Source organism: Magnolia sinica, chromosome 3, assembly GCF_029962835.1.
Source record: "Magnolia sinica isolate HGM2019 chromosome 3, MsV1, whole genome shotgun sequence".
NCBI lineage: Eukaryota > Viridiplantae > Streptophyta > Magnoliopsida > Magnoliales > Magnoliaceae > Magnolia > Magnolia sinica.
This window is the reverse complement of record NC_080575.1, coordinates 93538750-93564491: the sequence shown is the minus strand read 5'-3', so window position 1 is coordinate 93564491 and position 25742 is coordinate 93538750. Positions and strand designations below refer to the sequence as shown.

Sequence of the window (25742 nt, the reverse complement as noted above, 5' to 3'; positions counted from 1 at the left end):
TCAGGACTTGCACATTTGTGTAAGGACAATGGATTTTCAATCTTTTAGAGTTTATTAACTACACCCAAGAGTAGTTGAAGTTGGCAAAGCTAGCCCTTCTCTCCTTGTTCAAGTCTGTTCATGGCTCTAGAGGTGGATGGCCCGCTCATTTTCTAGTTTGTCCCACTCAATTTCCAGTTTGGCCCACTCAATTTCTAGTTTGTCCAGCTCAATTTTCAGTTTGTCCTGCTCATTTCCATGTTTGCCCGCTCAATTTCCAGTTTGGCCTGCTGAAATTCTAGTTTTTTCCGCTCATTTCCATGTTTGCCCGCTCAATTTCCAGCTTGGCCCGCTGAAATTTTAGTTTTTCCCGCTCATTTCCATGTTTGTCCGCTCAATTTCCAGTTTGGCCCGCTGAAATTCTAGTTCGTCCCACTCATTTCCATGTTTGCCAGCTCAATTTCAATTTGGCCCATTGAAATTCTAGTTTGTCCCGCTCATTTCCATGTTTGCCCGCTCAATTTCCTGTTTGTCCTGCTCAATTTCCAGTTTATCCTGCTCAATTTCCAGTTTGGCCCGCTCAATTTTCAGTTTGTCTCGCTCATTTTCCAGTTTGGCCCGTTCAATTTCTAGTTTGTCCCGCTCAATTTTCAGTTTGGCCCACTCAATTTCCAGTTTATCCCGCTCAATTTCCAATTTGGCCCGCTCAAATTTCCAGTTTGGCCCGCTCAAATTCTAGTTTGTCTCGCTCATTTTCCGGTTTGGCCCGCTCAATTTCTAGTTTATGTTTATCAATAGCCCTTAACCTTGAGTCAAAAATTGAAATACGAAAAGATTTCACATACACCAAAGTTGGTTTTTGCCTTTATTTTAAAACTTGTTTCTCCTTGTTTCAATTATTAGAGAAACAAAAAACGATCTCAAATGTTTGGGGTGTGAATACCATTTGCGGGGTCGACCGGGTTTCCTCGCTCATTTCCTAGGTTGTCTCGTTTAATTTGTACGTTGCCTCGCTCAATTTCTAGCTTCCCTCGCTCACGATCAATTCGCTTCACTTCACGGTCATTTCCATGCATTTCACGGTCAATCCCGGCGATTCCGTTTCATTTCACGGTCATTTCCATGCATTTCACGGTCATTTCCATGCATTTCACGGTCAATCCCAGTGATTCCATTTCATTTCATGGTCATCTCCATGCATTTCACGGTCAATTCCCTTCACTTCACGGTCATTTCCATGCATTTCACGGGCAATCCCGGCGATTCCGTTTCATTTCACGGTCATTTCCATGCATTTCACGGTCAATCCTGGCGATTCCGTTTCATTTCACGGTCATTTCCTTTCACTTCACGGTCATTTCCATGCATTTCACGGTCAATCCCGACGATTCCATTTCATTTCACGATCATTTCCATGCATTTCACGGTCATTTCATGGTCATTTTCATACATTTCATGGTCATTTCCATGCATTTCACGATCATTTTTCTTCATTTCACGGTCATTTCCATGCATTTCCTGACAATTCCCGAGGCCTCAACCCAAGCCCAACTCAACTTTTATCGAGTTGCTGTTTGTATGGCCCAACCCCAAGACCAAACCCGATACATCCTAACCAAGCCCAACCCAATGTCGGGTCGGTCACAGGTTGGTCAGGTTGAGCCCGCCCAACTTTCAACCCTAAAATTATATATGGTACGTCAAGTAACTAAATTTAGTTTAGAAAATATTTTTTTATATGAATAAAGAAAGAAATGAAAAAAAAAAAAGAGAAATTTTTTTTTATATGCTTATATTTACATATTTATATAAATATATGTTAGAAAAAAATATAGGTAGAATAAAATTTTCCATGTAAAAAAAAAAAAAGAAAAAAAGAAAAGAAAAGAAAAGAAAAGAAAAAAGAAAGTGCACAGGGATACGGTTATAGCTACGGTTATAATCCGTAGCCATAGATCGGGGGTGGAATCGCAGATTCTGGAATTAATCGCCGATAGGGACAGCGACTTGCGGTGAAATCACGGGATTTACAATTGATCGCCGAGCTGCTGTTATGGCTACGGATTATAACCGTAGCTATATCCGTATCCCTGTCCATACACCATTACCATTCTGCTTGAACGTCTACCATTGAAACCCTTTTAGGGGCCACACAAGTTTTGGATCATTATGAAATTTGTTTTTCCTCTTCATCCAGGTCTTTGTGACCTTATGAATAGATTGGATGGAAAATAAATGTTATGGTGGGCCCTACAAAAGTTTCAACGATGAAAATCAATTTTCCGCTGCTCTGTGTGGTGTGCCCAGTTGATCTTTGGATATGATTTTATTTTTGTTGATAATGCTCCGAAATGATCTCGAAATATGGATGAACGTTGTGGATATAATAAATACATAGCTGTGGGCCATGTAACTTTGATCTCTTTTAAGCCGTTCGTAGAACTCTCAGTTGGAGGAGCGTCAGCGCTCGTCTTCGCAGCGAAAAGGAGGGGTAGTTTCGTCTTCAAAGTCGCTGTCCGCACGTGCTAGTCTAACTTGGTCACTTAAGTTTGTATTCCTTCATAAAAACCGCTGGGTAAAAGGTTTTGTCTACAGTGGTCATTTTCTCTAATTTGGGTGTGAGCGGCTTGAACCTACACAAGTAAGTAGAATGAGTAGGGTTATTGGACGTAGCTGATCACATGCTACCCAAGTACGCTAAATCATCGTACAGCCACAATTTTCTGCCAACAAGACACTTGTTTAGGAAATCCCTACCATCCAGACGATAAGCTCCGCCATGACGATCATCTGGCACAAAAATCAGACTGATCCTTTCGTCAGGTGGGGCACATCTATATGATGAATCTTACTGATGGATGTAGATGGATTCCAAAGGTGTGGCCCACATCCAACCTGGTCATAGGAACCAAGTGATGCCAGGTCATCTTCAGTATGAGGGCTAGCATTTGGAAGGTCCAGATGTTACAAAAAAACTACCATGTTACCGGAAAGGATATGGGTGGACGACAAGTTAGCCTACTTCCGGCTGTATGTGATCAGTTCTCATATGACAGTATTGCCATTGGGGTTTATAAATTCTGAGTTGAAACATTGTAATGATGGGGCCACAAGCCTCGCATTGGTGTCCACGCTCGGGTTGGAATCTTTAAATCCGGTGGTGGGACCTACCATGGGTTGAACATAGCTCAGAAAATGCTCATATCAGTTAGGTGGGCCACACATACGCGTGCATTGGATAGACCATTGATCAATATAGATATAGCCCTACTGATGATCTACCGGCCTGATCGGTGGGCCAGAGATTTTAATGTTGTGATGAAGATCGCCATCAACGGACGGATATAAAAATAGGCCTGGATCTGGAATTTTGAACATGTAACAAGCAGGGCTCAGTGACATCCAAGGTGGTCCAGTGATCAGGTAGGCCTTGAAAATTGAGTCGTTTGGTCCGAGTTGAGCATGGATGGCGTTGGCCTGACACAACCCATATCAAATTAGATCAGGTTGCACTGAGTCCATGTTGACTCAGACCAGTTGGATCAGACTGGTGGAAGCCTTAAAATCATGGGTGGGGTGCACATATACATTGAGCAGAGATTGTTGGTGATTTTGTTTCTACTAATTAAGCCTGATTTATGAGCCATGGTATGTTCACAACCGGCTTCCTCAATGGATGGGTGGATGGCATTGGGCTGAGCCACACTACAAGGTCTGACAGTAGCCGGAGCCTAGCAATATTAGTTAGCACTGCAGCTCTAGCCAAAGTCAGAAGACATATGCTGGGGCCAATCTTGACCTGAGCTGGCCCAAAAAATGATAAAATTATATTTGTTGTGTGATTGTTCCTAATTTAACCATTGATCTAGTTTGCCATATATGCATAAAGAAATATATTTTAAATAAATAAAACTAATATTCTATATTTAAGATAAATGAATTGCTTAATCAGAAGGGGATTAGGATAACATATTTATAAGATATAACATATGTACTTATAAAGAGAGGTTGATCAGACTGGGCTGACCAAGTCACACTAAAACGACATGAGCCTAAGTCCAGCCCAAAAATTGGTCAGCCATGCAAGGTTCAAGCCAAGCTTACATCTAAGCTGGTAGGTCCAAGCCCAGCTCAAAGCTAAGTCCAGACACCTACTTATCCCAATGGCCCATAAATAAGGGTCTTAATCCTTTCTCTCACTCATAATTTTAAATTCCTAGAATTTTTTCTTGGAAAAGTTGTAATAGAGAAGGCCTGAAACCATTACATCGATCTTTATCAACCTCCAATTGATCCATTAGGAAGAAGCATCCACTAATCAAAGGTTAGAATTATTCAACCAATCTGATTTTGAGCTAGTCTACCACCACACTACATTACACAGTTTGTGTTGTGTTTAAATATTTTAATTTTTATGCATTTTTTAATAATAAAATCAAATTATTAAGTTATTGAGTTGAACCAGTCGGCCATTCGAGTTGACCTGACCCCTCTAGACATCAAGTCGAGTTGAGTTTTCAAGTTTTTTAACTATGGTTGGGTTGGGACCCAGCCCAAGCCTAACCCAAAATCAAGATATCAACCCCTACATAATTTGAATTTAGTCAAGTTACGTACCAATGGGTTGGTTTAACATTTGCAATTAGTTAACAAACAAAATCAAGCATTTAACCATAAAATAACATTTTCAAAAATTACATTTGTAATATTAAAATAGCACAAGTAAAATAAAGTCTAACTCATTACTTATAAAGAAATAAATATAAAATTACTAATGTTTAAAGAGACTTTTAAAGCTATTAAACTACTCAACGTATCAATCATGAACACTATTTACATGCATGGCTGAATAGTCTAATCACTAACCCTTAATAGCATAGAGTCTATAATTGAGTATTCCCAACCATGGCTTCTATTTTCCATGGAGGCCATGATTTATATGGTGTATATTCTAGTATTCGATCATGTTAACACCAACTTTAGATAAGCAAACTTGATTTAGACGACGAATCATGTTATCCTTTGCATTGATGATATAAGCAAACTCCCAACGATTTATGAGAGAACAGTAAAATAATTCACAACTTTAGCAACTTCAGCAATGATGGAGACCCACTCAATGACAAATGAAGGTTGGCCGACCCACATTAATAGTAATGTAATATAACATCTCTGAAATTTTAAGCCATGTAAAACTCAAAATAAATAATTTATAATTTATAAAAAAACAAAACACTTAGCACATTGGTAGATGTACTCTTGGTGGAGGGTAAGGTCAGAGGGCGAAAGCTGTAAGGTAAAGAGCAAGAGAGAGAGGGGGGGCTTATGAAGAAAAGCTTCCGTTGGTAAGTTTCTAATCATATTTCTTTTTAATGTTTTTAGTATTTGTTATTAAAAATTCATAAATCTACGTCATGAATGGGGTGGATCAGCCTTACTTCCATTACTTTGATCTATGGAAATGTTTGAAGAAAGAAAAATACATTGCGCAGTATCATTTGTTGTAGAGATAGCTTTGGACCATCTAACATTGTTAGTCCAGATTAGTTTGAATCATAAGTTTCTTAAGGCTAAAACATATCACGGCTCTAAATTCTAGACTAATATAATTGTTAAATTGTTCACAACGATCTTCGGATTTCATTAATGATAAATCTTGTCATAGGACGATTGTATATTTCAGAAAGTTCATATCCAAGCAATCTTTTGATTTTTTCAAACTTGGTGATGGAAAATCAGTGAATGGCTTAGACCTAACTTAATGAATATGATAAATATGTGAAAGTTAAGGAAATAGAAAAACACTAAAAATTTCAAAAATCGAATTATATAACAAAACTCACTTGACTTTGATCGATCAAATGAGGTGATATTGATCCAATAACCAAAAATTAAAATTCAAAAATTGGCTCAATTGATTGATAACTGGTATCGATCGATTAAGGGATTCCTCGAGCTAGCGGTCTCGATCAATCGAAAGCATTGACCGAAGGTAGTGAAAATAGTCCAACGAGTATATTGAATTAACGTTGATTTACCTCGATCGATTGACAATGAGTTTTAGTCGATCGAAATTGCAAAACATGTCTAGAAATTTAATTTATTAAATTCGAATTTCATTAATTTATGATCAATCGATTGAAGGGATTGATTGAGGGTCTTTAATTTAGCTCGATTAATCAAAAAATGAACTTATGCTAATTTAATAGACTTTATTACATCATCATGATGTGATTAATAAGTTATAATATGTGGTGTAAATTATGTATTAGGGATACTAGACTCAGATTTGTACGACCGTTCGACGAATTTATCTTTATTAAGTATAGGTGAGTGAATCCCAATGTGTCTTATATCTCTATGATTAAGATGGATGTTATGATTGCTATGACTATTATATTTGATGTGTTACCATATTAAGTTGATTTTTTATGTATGATTTTATGCCTCAAACAATTATTATCGTGAATTAAATATGTGAACATGTAAATCATTACAATCATAAATTCATTATTTCTTATCATATAGAGAGATGTATATGATAATTGCGTATGTTGATGCATTGTGTATTGAGTATGTATTACATGCATTAATAGACTTTACTATATCATCATGATGTGATTAATAAGTTATAATATGTGGTTTAAATTATGTATTAGGGATACTAGACTCAGACCTGTACGACTGTTCGATGAATTTATCTTTATTAAGTATAGGTGAGTGAATCCTAACGTGTCTTATATCTCTATAATTAAGATGGATGTTATGATTGCTATGACTGCTATATTTGATGTGTTACTATACTAAGTTGATTTTTTACGTATGATTTTATGCCTTGAACAATTATTATTATGAATTGAATATGTGAACATGTAAATCATTACAATCATAAATTCATTATTTCCTATCATACGGAGAGATGTATATGACAATTGCCTATGTCGATGCATTGTGTATTGAGCATGTATTAGATGCATCCATAGTGCTTGTGTGTTGATTCCTAGAGGCCCGTTTTAAATGAGTTGCATGCACACATTGTGCATAAGTTTCTAGGGGATCTCCCTGGATGATTTCTTAGTAGATTCATTATCCGATGCCCATAATTAGTGGAAGCCTACTCAAGGAGTAGATACAGGCCTTGCTCATGCTTACTTATGGTAAAAACATGTCAAGTGCAAATGCGGGTTGATGGATATTCAACCCAAGTAAGCGGACAATTATTCCACTTGACATGCATTTCATGACATTTCTGCACATTCGTACTCATATTTGCATACATATGATGAAATGATGGTTGTACTATCTGATTTGTATTGTGTACAAACCATGATGGGTTCACTCACTACACTGGCCATCTAACGTTGTAAAATGACAACTGTATAGAGGTGATCGAGATAGGAAATACAAACTAGATGCCGGAGAGTGAGGCCAAGTAGGTGAATGATCCACGTGATCAATGGCCATATTTATCTGAATATGAACTCGCTATGATAAATTAATTGAATGGATTGCTTAACAATAATTGATGATCATGAATTTTAGAATTTCATTATATTACCTACTCATAATTAGACATTGTTTTAGATAGTTGTTAATAGACGTTTTGCATGATGATGTTGGTTATTTAAGAATGAATAAAGTTTCAAATGGGTGGACTTAGTTGAATTTCAGAATTAGTGATGAGATTTGAGAATATGATGGTTGTGATAATGGAGAAGTATGAGATCATATGAACTGTATGGATGTTTGAATATTAAATGATGGTGAGAACTTAAAATATATTAAACTATGCCTCCAAGTAATCATATAATGGATCAATATATGTATACTCAGTGTATAAGTCATGAATCATAACTGAAGTCTGAAGGTACACACCATGTATCCAAATTACGGGATGTGACATGTAAAGGGTGGTCAAATCCTATACAAGAGGAAAATTTGAGAGAGAGAGAAAGGAAGAGAAATTGTTTTGCATGCCATCTCATTCTAAATCAATATTAAGACAAGCATATTGTATGCTACTTAGTTTCTTAGATACAGTATTTGAAACCCAAAACATGTAAGCCAATTTTAAACTCATTACACGTATGGGCACTCCTGTGAGCTTCGCCACATGGGGCCCACGACTAACAATAGTAGTTGTATGGAAGATTAGGTTACTCAAGACCCTAACTCAACCTAAAGTTGGGTTGGGTACCCAACTCAAATTGCACCCATAATCACATTAGTTTATGCATTTGAAAGTGAACCAATTGTGCCAAAATGTCATTTACTCTATCCAAAAGGCTAGTAAAGATTTAAGGGCCACAAAGTTAAGGAAACGTAGTTGAAAGATAAACGTACATACTGTGAAGATCAATCAGAAAATCATGTACATATAGCATACATGTATCTTAAATCCACACCTTTGCCTCATTACAGGTGGGACATAAGACAAAAATCATTATGATCACACTTTCAATCCTGAGCTCCTGATTGGTTAGCATGTAATATTAGACAGTTGAAATAATCAACAGTCCAAATCCAACACAATTGGACATTTATTAGAGAATGGGATCTTAACTTGAATTTGGGGGTGGAAGCAGTTTACGTACTGAGTAAATTCTGTGGGGTCCATCATGATTTATGTATTTTATCTATTCCGTCCATCAATTTTACCAGATAATTTTAGGGCTTGAGCCCAAAAATGAATTATATCCAAATCTCAAGTGAACCACACCACAGGAAATAATCATGTGAATTTAACATCTACCGTTAAAAAATTCTTGGGGGCCACATAAGTTTTTGATCAAGCTGATATTTATGTTTTTCCTTCATCCATGTCTGTGTGATCTTATTAACAGGTTGGATGACAAATAAACATCACTATGGGCCCTGGCACGTTTTCAACTGTGGAAATCATTATTCCCACGGTTTCTGTGGTATGGTCCACTCGAACTTTGGATGTGCTTAAATTTTGGACCCAACCCCTAAAAAGATCTATAAAAACGGATGGACAGCGTGGATAAATCACATAAATTCTCGGTGGGCCCAACGGAGTTTACTCATCCCAAGGTGGGCCCCATTGTCGATAGGGAGTTAGTTACATGCATGCCATGTCGTCACTTTGAGGAGCCAATAACCAGCAATGTCCAGTTATAAAAGACTATCATTCTCTAACCCTAACAATACAATAGTAGGTTAAATAAACCAGTAGAAATAGACTTTGACTACTTGTAAAGATGATCCAAACCGTTCATTCACGGGGAAAACCATGAATGGGGCCATGATCATAACTCCTTTAAAACAAATAATATCGAGTATCTTTTTGAAGCCCATGTCCAACGTACATTCATAAGCTTGTCATAGGTCCCACCTACATGACGCTATCAAAATCAGGACCCCTTTTCAAATAGACCATTCCATTTGACGATCTCTGACCATTCAATCAACGGCTTTGGAAATGATTGGTTTAAAAAAAATAATGATATCCACAACCACATGGCATATTTGGTCAGTTAATGGTTAGGATCATAGAATAGAACTGTTTGGTAAATCCACGTTAGGCCAGCAAGATGAACGGCACGGATGAATTGTGTAATCATAGGGACATTTGCCGCATGACATGTGTCATGACAGGAATGAATCTCTAATAGGAGTGCCTCACATCAGCTGCTAGTCACACTCATTTATTCTGATTTTCTCATGGGCCGGACCCGTTTGGCGTCCATCAAGCGCGCGGACCCTTACTACAGGGCCCACCTTGATCATATGTTGTATATCGACTACATTCATCCATTTTTACAGATCATTTTAGGACATAATCTCAAAAAATTAAGCATATCTAAATCTCAAGTGTACCACATCACAAGAAATAGAAAAAATTAGCACCGTAGACTCTTCTGTTATATGCTTTTTCTTTTTTTTTTTCGACGCCCGTTATGCTACCTTGTTTTTACATTGACTCATTGTGTAAAAACATATACCTGATGGGTATATGTGTTTTTACATTGACTCACCGGAAACTTACGTTATCAAAGTAAATTTTTAGGGTACGAAAAAAATGTTTTGGATAAAAATACCCCTGATTTTTAGGGTAAAGAAGTAAGGGTATTTTTGTCTTTATGGTTGGTCCATACAGGTAGAGATTTATTTTGATAAGGTAAATTTTGTTCTGATCGAATAAAAAAGGTAGATGGTATACTAAGTTTATAATAAAAAATTACCTCAAGAAATAAGGATGATTGAATGTTCACCGCTAAAAACTTTCCAAAGCCCACCATAAGTAGATATATAATGTTTATTTGACATCCACCCTATTGATAAGGTGAACCAGAACTGGGTGAAAGAAAATACAAAGAGTTAGCTTGATCCGGACCATAACTTTTATGGCCTAAAGAAAGCTTTTAACGGTCATTTACCACTTTTTCCAGTGGTGTGGTCCACCAGAGATTTGGATCTGCTTAAATTTTGGGACACCGTCCTTAAATGAGCTTAAAAAACAGATGTACAGTATAATATGAAACAAATACATTAAGGTGAGCCCCACATGATAAGGGCAACACCCACTAAGCTTTTACCCGGGTAACAGCTAATCCGCTCCCGTTCCTCAGCTCCACTCGCAATTATACGGTGGAGATCGTGCAATGCGTGCAGTTTCACATGGTGCCCATCGTGGTGGGGGCACACAAGGTGATTGCGATCACCTGAGGTGTACGCTAAAGGGTGTGTTTGGTAGCTATTGCTTTTTGCCCAGATCACAAACAGGGAGCTGTAATTTTGAAACGGCCCCTAACCTACGGTGGAGATTGGAGAGGGACGCGATTTGGGGCGAAGCTGCACTGCACCTTTTTTTAAATTTTATAATAAGACCAAGGGATATTTTTCATTTTTAACCGTCCAATAATGTCCAGAAAGCTAATATTTAAATAATAAAATAAGAGTAATTTTTTTGTTCATTACACATGCAGACGGGTAACCATGACCTGAGCGAATTAGTTTCAATTGATTGCATTCCACGTATGCAATTTCTCAGTAATTTCCAATTGCCTGCGTATCATCCACCGCACTCCGCCAGAGTATAAAGTATTTCTCTACCTCGTTTTCAACTCCAGAAAAAAAAAAAAAAAAAACAGAGAAATAATTGTAGCTTTAGACGCTGCCTTTTACCCAGAGTGATTTGGGCGACGTCTCAAAACCTTAGGTCACGAAGTTGGACTTTAGAACGAACTTGCCTCTATTTTTTTTTGCAAAAAATGAGTAAAAAGTTAATCAAAGCAGGGGTAATTCTATATTTTTGAAATCGTCCGTACAAATGACCTCTTCTTTATTTTGCGTGAAATGAAAAAACGTGGGTAGCACGTGGAGTCCATACGACGCAAAAGCCATGTAATCCCACAAGCGATTATGGGATCCTCACCCGAAGCTTTGCACCACATGCTCAAGCTTTGAGTTACTGCCACTGGGTCCCACGGTCTGGTAATCTAGATCATTAGTCCAGATCCCTCATTGATTTCACGATCATGATCTGTTTGATTGTGGTCTACAAATGAACGGCTACAAAAAAAAGTACAATAACGTTCCACGTTCAATTGAAAATGGCCTAAGATATGTGGCCAGGAGCTTACAATCCTGAATATTATTTAGAATGCGTTCCATCCACAGTGGGACACAACAGACCAATGGTCTAGATAACGGATCCGTGGGCCCCACTTGCCAGAATTTAAAAAGCCCAAGTATTCAATTTGACCAGCTTTTCGAAAAGGCGCGCGTAATCCTTCCAACTGAAGATTGGGAACTCTTGCTTTTCTCACGTTAATGCCCCTACTTTGAATCTCTACTCAATTCCCGCGCGGCTTGCTTCGTGTTTTGGCCACCCAAACAGCATGCCATGATAAAGGACCAAATGGCTGTGATCCTCTCTCATCAACCATCCACACCCTTTAACGGTCAATGTTCTCTCTTTTCCCTCCTCTTCATTTCCTTCGTCTCGGTGAACGGTGATCTCAATGTGGCTGACTACGGGGCCAAGGGAGATGGAAAGACCGATCTGAGCCGTTCGTTCAATGAAGCATGGGCCGCAGCGTGTGGGTCATCCGTGCCAGTAACGATCGTGGTTCCACGTAAGAGATATCGACTGGGCCCGGTCGCCTTCCAGGGCCCATGTAAAAATAGTGATATAACGTTCCGTTTGGATGGGATATTGGTGGCCCCCACAGACTTCCAGGACAGGCCCATCAAATAACTGGGTGTTGTTCTCCAATGTACGGGGGGTATCGATCATTGGAGGGAAAATGGACGGTCAAGGATCGAGCATGTGGGCGTGAAGATGCAGCGGTATAGATGTGGCTGTCCTCTTATCATTAATCTTGAATCCTGACCGTCGGCTTGAATTTTGGGAAAAAGTGTCCGTGGTTTTACGACTCGGTCAGACCTGATGTATTTTTTTACGATTGGTGTACCCAAATCGAAGATAGTGGCTCACAACAATCCATATCCGGGCAATTATCAGGTGGGTCCCACTGTGGATGGACGGTTATCTGGCAACCATGTGGACGATACTTCCATCCATCAATTGGTGGAACTTTGCTGGTCAGTACAGATCACTGCCAATTTTCTTTTCCACTGTTTATTTATAGGAGGATTAAAGATCAGCCAATCAGTGAAATTTTCCCTCAAGGCCAATCTATAGTGGGGTCCACCTGATGAACCGTCCAGATCAAGGAGTAGCATGCCAAATGCTCAGCTTTCATTAGATCACACGATAAGGAGCTGTTCAAAAGGTGGGTCCCACCAAGAATATCATTGAGCGCTGAAATCAGGCCGGTCCACCCATCAGATAAGCTGCTCTGAAAGGAAAACAATACATCCGAGCCTGATGAGCCGACTGACCTGATTTCTGCACCAGGTGGAACGAACAGTGGGTCTTGCCTTTTGTACGGCTCAGATGTCTTGCACATATGACATGCTGCTGCATGAAACGATTGCACGTTAAGTTAACCACTAACCAGTTGTAAGTGATCATTAATCTAAATAAATTAGTGTTTAAGGGTCCCACCGGTTGGAACCATCATGCGGATGACCTTGTGCAAAATTCAGCCACATCCATTCATTTGAGTGGACATCAATTGTATTTTTCTATTTATCAACGGCTAGATATTGGTTTTTAGCGTGTGGCCCACTTGATGAGTAGATGGGGCTGATTTTTGCATTATGTATCCACATGGTGGGGCCAACTAATTGCAACGGTTGGATGTGCATGCAATTAATAGGTTAGAATTTATTCACGGTGTCAAGTGTAACTTGGGGTGGAAACTTGGACTCGAGAACTCTTTTCAAATTTAGAGATTTTTATAAAATACGGCATTATTATTATTATTACGTAATTTCCATTCTATTATTTTTCAAAAGCTTTTTGTTAAGCTGCCTCATTAATTTAGATAATTATCATTTTCATACTTGAGATAAGGCCATTGGATTTTTTATTTCTTTATTTTTAGCTGTCCAACAGATGTCCACAAGTATGATAGTTGGGCCACCCAAGTGAGAATGTTTTTAGGTGAGGTCTTTCCTGCCTTACGACTCACTTATGAGCATGCCACCTTCTTAATCCCTCCTATACTTAACTTCCAAGAATACTCCCCTGCTACAGGACGGCTTTTCACAAGTCGGAAATGCCAATGCTTTATCAATTTCACTCCATTCTCTCCCTTACACCCAAATACATGTCCGAACTCATCTCTATCATCCCTATTCCTTCTTTTCACCGATTTTCTTCATTAAATCTCCATAGAATCTCCATCCTACTATTACATTACATCATCCATGTTCCATCGTACTCAAGGCTACCTGCATTATGAGAGGACGTGGATGTATTGATAAACGTGAAATCTTGAATGCTTTTCTTCGAAGAACGTGTTTCACATCAACGCACTCTTATTCTTTTTCTCGAACACGGATTTCACTACTACGGTAGTTGTGGGAGGTAAAAATGTTTAAAATCTGAAGAATTTACCTAGAAGTTCACTATCAATTTCATGCGGTCAATTTCATGCACTTTTAAGTCAATTTCACGCGGTTATCCAATGAACTTTAAGAAGCTGTCAACTTTAAGAAGTGAACGGTCAATTTGATGACGTTTCGCGGTAAATGTAATGAATTTATCGATCAATTTCATCCACTTATCGGTAAATTTCACACATTTATTCGTCATTTTCACTCAAATATAACCGACTCATCGGTCATTTCACTCAATTTGTGGTCAATTTCACTCACTTCGCGGTCAATTTCACTTACTTCACAGTCAATTTCAATCAGTTTGCGCTCAAGTTCACTCACTTCGCGGTCATTTTCAATCAGTTTGCGCTCAAGTTCAATCACTTCACAATCATTTTCAATCACCTCGCGGTCAATTTCACTCACTTTGTGGTCAATTTTACTCACTTCGCGGTCATTTTCAATCGGTTTGCGCTCAATTTCCCTCACGTCGTGGTCAATTTCAATCACTTCAGGACTAATAAGTGAGTGAAATTCATTGTGAAGTGAGTGAACCTGACCTAGAAGTGAGAGAAAATGAACGCGGAGTGAAAATCATCGTGAACTGAGTGGAATACATACCTGTAATTGGGAACTTCGAAAATTTGACCGATAAGTCGGTCATATTTGGCCTAGTACAATGGTGGATTTCCTACTACTTGCTCAAATCCACCTCATACATGTGAATACTAAACGGGTTATATCATTGTGTTTGTTTTCAGAAAATGGCTTCGATAATCATCCTATGCTGATGTGGTGGAGAGTTAGTAAGCGAAAACAATAGATACACGTACAAGGGTGGAAACTTGAAAACTACTGTCGTGGGCGTCGGGACTACATATAATGAGTTTCTATCTAAAATGTATACGATTGTGAAGAGTACGCCTAAGGATTATGATATTAGCTTGAAAGCATTGTACCATTGCTCAAACGAATTAATCCCTCAGACTGTAATTGAAGATGACGAAGATGTTAAAATGTTCTTGGCAGCACAGTCGGAGCATCCGGATCACTACATCCCTTTATTCATTGAGATATGTAGCGCATTAATGAGCCAATACTCGAAGATCCGGTGGCTTACAGTGGTTTTGAACATGTCGCCCCAGCTATTGAAAGTTTGGGTGAGGAACATGGCTTGAAATATGAATATTTGGCATCACCTTCATAGGTTCCTCTAAGTAACACTCCAGTACCCAAGCCGGCTCAGACATCAAACTTCATGACAAGTCAAGTGAGCGCATCGACTAACTTCAAGCTCAGAAGTGAATATACGGCATCACCTTCATGTACAAGAGTAAATTTGCCCTCGACATCCAACGCCAGAAATGTAAGTGGAAGTGATCCATTTCACTAAGTTTGCAGTCAATTTCATGATGTTCGCTGTCAATTTCATGATGTTTGCGGTCAATTTAACTCAGTTTAAGATGTTAATTTGAAGTAGTATCGGTCAATTTCACATAGTCTGCGGTCAAACACTATTAGTTCGCGGTTACATAGTGGGCGGTGAATTTCAGTCAGTCCAAGGTCAATTTCAATCAGTTCACGGTCAATTTAACTTAGTTCGTAGTCAATTTCAGTTAGTTCACGGTCAATTGAACTGATTTCGCGGTCAATTTCAGTTAGTTCGCGGTTAATTTCACTCACTTTGTGGTCAATTTCACGACGTTCTCGAGTTAAAATGCAACATATAACTTAGAAAACTGATTGATAACTGAGTGAAATTGGCCGTAAACTTGTTGAATTTCACCTATGAGTCGGCCACCTTGACTTTGAATTTGTCAAAATGACCGATAACTGCTTGAAATTGACTTCTTTTTAACCGAGAAGTTGCGGAAATTGACCAACAACTTCATAAAATTGACTGATAAATAAGTGAAATAGGCAGCAAACTTGTAGAAATTCATTTATAAGTCAGGCACTTTCACTTAGAATTCACCAAAAATGACCGCCGACTCGAGAAATTGACACTATACTTTATGATTTTTCACCACAACAAGTCAACTTTCACAGTATGCTTAATTAAATATTGAACGTTATTGTTGATATAATTTCCAATTCATCTTTGTAAATGACAAGCCCTCGCATAATGGATTTAATGCTACGGTCCCGAACCATACAGATATTCATTGACATGGTGGTTTGATAACGTGAAGAGTGGTTTGGAAAAGAATGATAGTAGATTAAATGGATTCATTCAGGGTTATATCGGAGGAGGAACTGTATGAATTAGAGAGTTGGGTTAATGCAAACAAAGATACGACGACATTTATTTGGTTCAAGATCATATGGGAGAAAGATGCATGGGTTGATAGCGAGGTAAGTAATTCACATACATACATGGATGTGTATTTAACTCTTATATTAGCCGTGAGCTAAATCATTAAATTTTCTTAATTAGGCTATTAACACTTATGTTGGATTCTTGGAGAGAAGGCATGATTTACTTCCAACATTATATACCCAGGATTGCAAGTTCTGCCCCATGTTTTTTTTTGGTAAGTGTATAAATTAGATTATGGTTACTCTGTTTTGTGTTTATATAAGATATGTTCTAATATTTTATTTTGTATATAATAGCCATGTCTCGGGTTGAATATGTCAGCATTGAGAATGTATCGTGATATAGGCAGTGACTTGGAGCGTGAAGCGTTACAAATCGACAAAATCGGTGTGACTGGCATTGCTAAATATCGAGAAGGAGTCAAGGCCATGTGGCAATGAGAACAGGTAATGAAGTCGTTGCAACTTATCATTTATGGATGTGTACTCATTTATATCATTTCTCTAATGATATCTTATCTTGTCAAACATGGACATGCATACGTACTAGTGAACCACGCCAACAGTCATTGGTACCTTATGGTCATCCACCCTCAAGATCGAGAGATCGTTATTCTCGACAGTTAATATTCGAGGGCAGTTAGTCGTTATAGGGAACATATTGAGCTGATGAAGAACGGTTTACCTATAATATTCCATGCCACAGGAGATATGTCTGCGTTGGAAGGGAAGGCTTGGACCGTCAGAGAAAATACTTCTATACCAAATCAGACGAACGGATATGATTGCGGCATATTTGTCATGAAATATATTGACATTTTGTGTAGTGATCGAATTTTGTCAGCGACAGACTTGTAGAAATTTACTCTCATCTTTAGGAATTCAATAACCTATGATTGCCTGAGTGTCCACAAAAGATGATATATTTGTTTTAGGCATGAGAGGAATGTTGAACTTTTGTGAAAGGTTGTAATTTGTTGTAAATGATGTCTTGCAAAACATTCAGGGTGAAATGATGTAATTTGTTGTAAATGATGTCTTGTATATTTTGTTGTAAATTTGTAGTAAATGATGTCTTGTTAATAGTGATTTCATTATGCATGGTGATTTGTTTGTGTATTGGTTAATTTCATGTATTTCGTGGTGAATTTCCTTCACTTCGTGATCAATTTCCTTCACTTTGCGATCAATTTCTCTCATTTTGTGGTGAATTTCATTCACTTCACGGTCAATTCCATTCATTTTGTGATCAATTTCCTTCACTTTGTGGTCAATTTCTCTCGTTTTGTGGTGAATTTCATTTACTTCGCGGTCAATTCCAATCACTTTGCGGTTAATTTCCTTCACTTCGCGGTGAATTTCCATCATTTCGTGGTAAATTCCATTCACTTCGCGATCAATTTCCTTCACTTCACGGTCAATTCCATTCACTTCATTGACTTCGCGGTGAAATTCTTTCACTTCGCGGTAAATTTCCTTCACTTCGCAGTTAATTCCATTCATTTCACTCACTTCGCGGTGAATTTCCTTCACTTCGCGGTCAACTTCCTTCACTCTGCGATCAATTCCATTCACTTCACTCACTTCGTGGTGAATTTCTTTTACTTCGCGGTCAATTTCATTCACTTCATTCACTTCGTGGTGAATTTCTTTCACTTCGAGGTCAATTCCATTTACTTCGCGGTCAATTTCCTTTACTTCGCGGTCAATTCCATTCACTTCGCGGTGAATTTCCTTCACTTCGCAGTCAATTCCATTCATTTCATTCACTTCGTGGTGAATTTCTTTCACGTTGCGGTCAATTCCATTTACTTCATTCACTTCGCGATGCATTTCTTTCACTTCGCGGTCAATTCGATTCATTTCACTCACTTTGCGGTGAATTTTATTCACTTCACTTCGTGGTCAATTCCATTCATTCACTTACTTCGCAGTCAATTTCCTTTACTTCGCGATCAATTCCATTCATTACACTCATTTCACTCACTTCGCGGTGAATTTCTTTCAGTTCATGGTCAATTTTCTTCAATTCGTGGTCAATTCCATTCACTCCATTCACTTCGCGGTGAATTTCTTTCACTTCGCGGTCAATTTCCTTCACTTCGCAGTCAATTCTATTCACTTCACGATAAATTTCCTTCACTTCGCTGTAAATTTCCTTTAGTTCGCGATCAATTCCATTCATTTCGCTCACTTCGCGGTGAATGTCCTTCACTCTGCGGTGAATTTCCTTCACTTCGCGGTAAATTTCTTTCACTTCGCGGTCAATTCCATTCACTTCGCGGTGAATTTCCTTCACTTCGCGGTCAATTGCATTAACTAAGCCTATTACTCAAAATGATTTTAATGTTTTTAACCATTGATCGTTGGTTTTAATCATTGAAAATGTTTTATCCCACTACTTTGTGAGGGTGAGGTGCATCACACAAGTGATTCCCTGATCTTATCCGTGAGAAAGCTTATTAGAGAGCCCTTGGTATTCAACATCCCCTTAAAATCAAGACCCAACGGATGAAAAAATCATTCCTTGTCGTGAGATTTTACAAATCTCCCCAAACCTGAGAAAGGATTTCTCCTTCACACATTACATTGGCAACATGCAAATGACCAATAACTCTCCGTGAGAAAGCTTTTTTTTTCTTTCAACTTCCTATTAAATACCATTTAAAAACTCTCATGTAGAACATCTGATCAGTAGACTAGAGAGTCAACATCTCTCCCTCAATTCCTCTAGGATATCTGATCAGTATACCGTAACGATTCTGGTAGCCGCTGGCCTTGAAGAAATGCTTTGCATAGAACAAGCGATCCCATAAAATATGTATAAGATGTGAATATAACACATTTATTATGGTGTAACACCAACCACTACATCAATAAAATACGTATAAGATGTGAATATAACACATTTATTATGGTGTAACACCAACCACTACATCATTAAAATTTTTTAAATGTATGGCCGTCATGAGATGTGCAGTGGATGTTGCAAATCCAAGATGGATGTACCATATTCATCTTAAATCATCAACACGAGGGCACTACCGCAGAACGGGCAGCAGTGCCGCCGGTTCGGCGGTAGTGCCGTGGCTGTGAAACTAATGGAAGCGGATTGGCTAGCGACTGGTGTACCGCACACCTGCCATATAGCTGGTGTATCGGTGTCAACAAGATCTAACAGGTCTTATCATGAGGTATGTGTTATATCCAAACCGTCCATCCATTTGTCTAGCTCGTATTAAGGCTTGAGACGAAAAATAAGACAGATCTAACTATCAAGTGGACCACACTGTAAAAAGCAGTGGGGGATTGAGCGTCTACCATTTAAACCCTTTTAGGGGTCACAAAAGTTTTGTATCAATATGAAATTTGTTTTTCCTCTTCATCCAGGTCTTTGTGACCTTATGAATAGATTGGATGGAAAATACACGTTATGGTGGGCCCTACGAAATTTTTAACGGTGAAAATCAATATCCCGCTGCTATTTGTGGTGTGGTCCACTTGATCTTTGGATATGAATTTATTTTTTTTGGATAATGCTCTAAAATGATCATGAAATATGGATGAACATTGTGGATATAATAAATACATAACTGTGGGGCCCATGTAACTTTGATCTCTTTTGAACCGTTCGTACAACCTGGAGCTCGGCGCTCGTCTTCGCACACCAGCCAATCTGGTTCCGAAAGGAATGGCGGGGGCATTTTGGTAAGGTAAAAGTGAGTCTGTACGGTAGGGGATTAGTTTGGTAAGATAAGTTTGGACGAACACTAGGTAGGTGGCTTGAAAGTAGAGCTGGGCATCGGTCCTGATCGGATCGGATTAGGTATAATCCGATCATATCCGAATTTTCAATGGTCAGATCCGAACTCGACCCGTTCCAAGACCGGATTTTGGTCACCTGATTCGGACAGACCCGATGCCTGGTTCACTTTACCCGAACCGAGTCCGCCTCGGTCAGGAAACCGACCGGATCAGATTAGGTACGATTCGAATAATATAAATTAAGTCAAATTATTTTATATAGTGTAGTCTAAGTTAACCTTTAATATATCTCATTTTTGTGCTCAATGGCTAAAATAATATTTCAAAATGGATAAACGGCTTAGATGAAATATATACATCAAGGTGGGACCTACATGGTAAGAACTTCTAATCTCCGTGCATAGGGTTTTATTTAACTTTTAAAGTTAAACTGTTTGCTTGCTTTTCACGCAAGCACGCCTTGGTGAATTCGACCGGGTGAATTGTGTATTCACCTTAACGAGGTTTATACATTTGATGATGGGGTAGGTGTTATATCCAAACCGTTCATCCATTTGGCAAGCTTGTCTTAAGGCCTGTGACGAAAAATAAGACAGATCTAACTATCATGTGGACCACAAGAATGATTTAACAGTGAAAATCATTCTTTGCTGCTATTTATGGTGTGGTCCAGATAATCTTTGGATATTATTTAGTTTTTGACTAATGCTAATATATGATCTCTAAAAATATATGAACACTATAGATGTAATAAATACATCACTGTAGGCCCATATAACTTGATCTCCTTTGAACCGTTCGTACAACTCGGAGCTCGAGGAGCGTCCGCTCGTCTTCGCATGCCAAAGCCAGCTGGCCTACGGCACAGCTGGTGGCTAGTGGTTGTACTGGGAGTCTGGACGCGGACTGCTTACCGACACCAGCCTCTGTGGGGTCCACCATGATTTAATTATTTTATCCACTCCGTCCATCCATTTTAAAAGATAATTTGAGTAATGTAGACCAAAAACAAAATATATCTAAATGTCAAGTGGGCCACACCACTAGAAACAGTGTGAATTGAAATTATACCGTTGAAAATTTCTTAGGGGCCACGGTAGTTCTGGGTCAATCTTTTATTTGTGTTATCCTTTCATCCATGCCTTTGTGATCTTATGAACAGGTTGGATGACAAATAAACATCACCGTGGGGCCTACCAAGGTTTCAACGGTGGAAGTCATTATTTCCACTATTTCCTGTGGTGTGGTCCACTTGAGCTTTGTCCATTCTTCAATTTTCAGCTCAACCACTAAAATTAACTGGAAAAACGGATGTACAACGTGGATAACCCACACACATTCATGGTAGGCCTTACTGAGTTTACTCAATGACATTAAAGCATATTGAATACGCATCTGTGCCATAAAATAATGTTAGTGGTACTGGTGCTGACGAAAATGGATGGGCTACTCTTTGTGTTCGTGATATGTGAGCCCCACCATGATGTATGTCTTTCATCCATGCCGTTCATCCATTTTTACGGATCATTTTAAGGTTTGATGAAAAAAATATTAGAGGGATAAAAATCTCAGGTGGACCACACCATAGGAAAACAATAATGATTGGATATCCTCTATTAAAATCCTCCCCAGGCTCCGGATTGGGTCGGATCTGATCGGGTGGGGTCTTTTCGAATCGGGTTTCGGATCGGATCTGTTCGGGTTGACCACGATCCGAGCCAGATCCGAAAACCATTCGGATCTGAAATGAATAACCCGATCCTCACCGATCCAGGCCGTCGGTTCAGTTTGGATCGGGTCGGATCAACCGGATCGGATCAATTTTGCCCAGCTCTACTTGAAAGTGAGGTGTACAGTAGGAAAAAGCTCTTTTTAGGTCAAGGCACGTGTTGTTGTTATTATTATTATTATTATTATTATTATTATTATTATTTAATTTTAGCCGTCCAATAGATGTCCATATGATGGTTGGCTATCCAAGTCAGTATGATTTTGGGTCATAGCATATGTTAACTGGGACCCATAGATGGTTCAATTTAAAATCGTTGCATGCAGCGGGTCCAATTCTTGAGTGGAATTGTATCAACCATCATGTTCCTCCAGAGTATCAAATACTTCTATACTCTTGAGGAGTTTGTGGAAAGGAAAACGCTTGCCTAAAGCCCATCTTGTCTAGGCGACTAACAGGGCCACTTTCTCTAATGTGAGGGAAACCATACAACTTACAAGATATCCATCCCTACCTGATGGTAGACATTCCTTTGTGGCTTTGATCCCAAAACTAAGGCTGTTCCAACACTTAGGTGGGCCACCAATATAAAATTATACATAAAACTACAAAATTCATAGGTATGATCTAATTGAGTTTTGGAACAATGTGAATTTTGACTCATCACTGGTATATCCCAATGATGCACATTAGATAAATGGATTGGATGGCATATAAACACCCTACAAAAAACTAACAGTGGCCATGCCAATTCCAATTGTTTCCTGCTATGTGGCCCACCTGAGTTTTGGATCATCATGGTTTTTGAAATTACGATGATAATGAGGCACCTTACCTGATGGATGGGGTAGATCTCATGAAAGCTACGCCCACATGGCACTCAGTAAACGAAACTGACCTATCCAATGCTTGGTTGTTCACATCCAAATTGAGTGGAATTTTCCATCCACATATATGCCATATCTTGTAGGAATCAAAACTGTCCAAATCATTGGCCCACTCAAAGATGGATCATAGTCTAAAAACTTACCTTTGAAAAAAGATGATCTTTGTGACGACTGGTCCACTCTTGCGCGAGCCACATAAGCATCTCGCTCTTGTTTGCTCTAAGCTTGAAATGGGGCCGAAACGTATTAGTTGCCGGGCCATCTTGATGAGCGTCCTAGATCTCGCTTGCCCCCAGATGCTCGATCCAAGTTGTGAGGTGAACTGACAAACAAGATCCATCCAATTTGTAAAGGCTTGGATTCTAAAATGATTAATCTAATCTGATCTGATGTTAGAGAAATCTATGGAAGATGTGCAAATGATAACAGTGTCTAAATTACTAAGGTGGCTTACTGAAAAGCTTTTTTAAAAGTACTGGAATGTAAATTCTATAAGAATCAGGTACTAGTTTATACAAACACCCTTAAATTTATATATTGTTTAAGAAATCAAGATTAGAGAAAAGATTACCTGCACACAGCAGGCGCACCGAGAGTCCAGTGCGCAGCTATCTCCCACCATCCATACAAAATGTCATACATGAATCTGAAAACAAATTACAAAATAGGCACTTGAGAATTCGCATTTCCAAATGCTCTCTAGATTCCCACCAACTGCCTCTTGATGGTGGCAGACAGCATGTGCACCGATTCTATCGGCTCGCTACATGCTTGATCAGGGTGTCCTCATAATCTCTGTTGAACTTGCAGTCGCTAGCATTCTTCGATTCAAAAGACAGTGTGATTGGCGGTCTAACATCAATCAATAGCAAGCTCTTCCACATTGAGATCCACACGTGTGAGAATGTAACAGTGCGGGGTGTGAGGATCATCGCCCCTGATGAGAGCCCCAACACAGATGTCATACATGTGCAACAATCGACGGGTGTAAACATACTGAGGACGGGTATAAAGACAGGAGATGACTGTATTTCAATTGGTCCCGGCACACGGAACCTATAGATTCAAAACATTGTGTGTGGGCCTGGACATGGAATCAGGTGAGTGACACCAACAAATGCTAAGCAGTTTTAGGATATTTTTCTAGTGAGCAATCTTCATGCGTATGTGCACCCTTGGCATTAACAGCATGCATTCGTGTATGTGCTAGTACCTGACATTGGGTAATCGTAGCATGTGTACAAGATTACATACAAACTAACTCAGTGTGTGGGTGTGTGTGCATGCATGCATCCAACAGCATTGGGAGTCTTGCTAAGGGGTTCGAAGAGGGGGGTGTGCAGAATGTGACAGTGAAGACAGTGGTTATCAATAGGACTCAAAATGGGCTGACGATCAAAACCTGAGCAAGGCCTAGTAAAGGGTTCGTGCGTGGGGTCATTTTTCAGCATGTTGTGATGATCAATGTCCAAAACCCGATTATCATTGATCAAAATTACTGCCCTAACAGCAACAATGATTGCCCGAATCAGGTAAGATAAGTAACTGCAAAAGGAAATTAAAATAGTCTAATGCAATGTAGAAGTTTGCTAAGTCCATATGCACAAAGCCCAGCCAAGATCAGAGCTATTCAACAGGTGGGGCACGTTGTTCAGATCCTCTGACCTAAAAAAATTGGTTCCTTTCACTTGGGTCGGCCATCTCATGAAACAAATGTACAGTTAAATCGATTTTGCTGGCTGTCTGTTATTTCGTTTGCTATAGCTGACCTAGGAGTGAAGTGGCATGGATTATAGGATGCAAATTTCTGGGATCCTGTGCATCAAAAAACTGTGTGGAGCCCATGGTGATGGTTGTATGGCATCCTCTCCATCCATCGTTTACGCCAGCTAATGCTGATTTTAATTCGTGAGCCCAAAAATCAGGCAGATACAAAACTTAAGTGAGCCACACCCACAGGGAACAGTGAGGATGGTGACACCCACCATCGAAACATTCCTGGGGTCCACCATGATGTTTATATGCCATCCAATCTGTTCATAAAGTGAATACCACCAAGAAGAACAGGAAAATCATAGATCTGCCTGATCCAAAATGTTGGTGGGCCTCAAGAAGGTTTTGATGGTAGGCACCCCCATCCCCACTACTCCCCGTGATGTGGCCCACTTGAATTCTGGCTGGGCCTTATTTTGGGATAACATCTTAAAATGATATGGTGCGATCGATGGAAAGAGTGGAGCCACACACGCATCACATGGGCCCCACGGTTTTTTTGTTGCGCTGGCTCCTGTTGTAATTACAGGCCACAAGATCTAACTTGGATCATGGATAAGTGTGCCATATTGGCATGTTCACCCACGGGAATAAACAGCAATGGCCAGAAAATGACAATGATCTGATGATTATAAATGTTCAAGTCTTCTGATCAAACATGGACCAGTGAACATTCTTTGCTCGACTGTCCATTTGATGACCACTGATTTGACAGCTAGAATCGTCCAACCATTGTATTTTTTCGTTGCACATTCCGTCCATTATAGTAGGGGACCAGTTTCGAAGGTTTGGAGAGCTGCATGCATTTGAAAAAAGCAATTTTCCTACCTATGATCGGGTAGCAAATTCATATCAAACACTCCAAGCTTTTGATGAAATTTACCCACTTACATTTCCTTCTCAAATCACTTCAATCTTTGTTTCATTTCCTACTATCTGTTTCAAACATTCAAGTTATTTGTGATCTGATGACATACCTTATACCTGCAGGCTTCCAGGCTTCCAGCATAAAAATCAGCGACGTGACTTACAAGAACATCAAGGGGACATCCGCAACTAAGGTCGCCATGAAATTAGATTGCAGTGTGAGATCTCCATGCACGAGGATCGGACTGCAAGACATAAAGCTTGCATATGGCAATCAGCTGGCCCAATGTCAAGGGAACCACTCGCAGTTTGGTTCTACTACCAAGCTGTTTATAGAAGTCATTGCCGTAAAAATACAGAAAAGAAAAGAAAAGAAAAGAAAAAGGCATTCTTTTTTCGTTGGTTAATCAAAATCTCAACTACTCAGATAATGGGTATTTGCAATCAAT

The 25742-nt window shown here is 39.2% G+C and overlaps 1 pseudogene; it reads left to right on the top strand.

Annotated features, from left to right (window-relative positions):
• Positions 1-11863: 11863 nt before the first annotated feature.
• On the top strand, positions 11864-25700 carry LOC131238975 (polygalacturonase-like; annotated as a pseudogene).
• Positions 25701-25742: the final 42 nt, after the last annotated feature.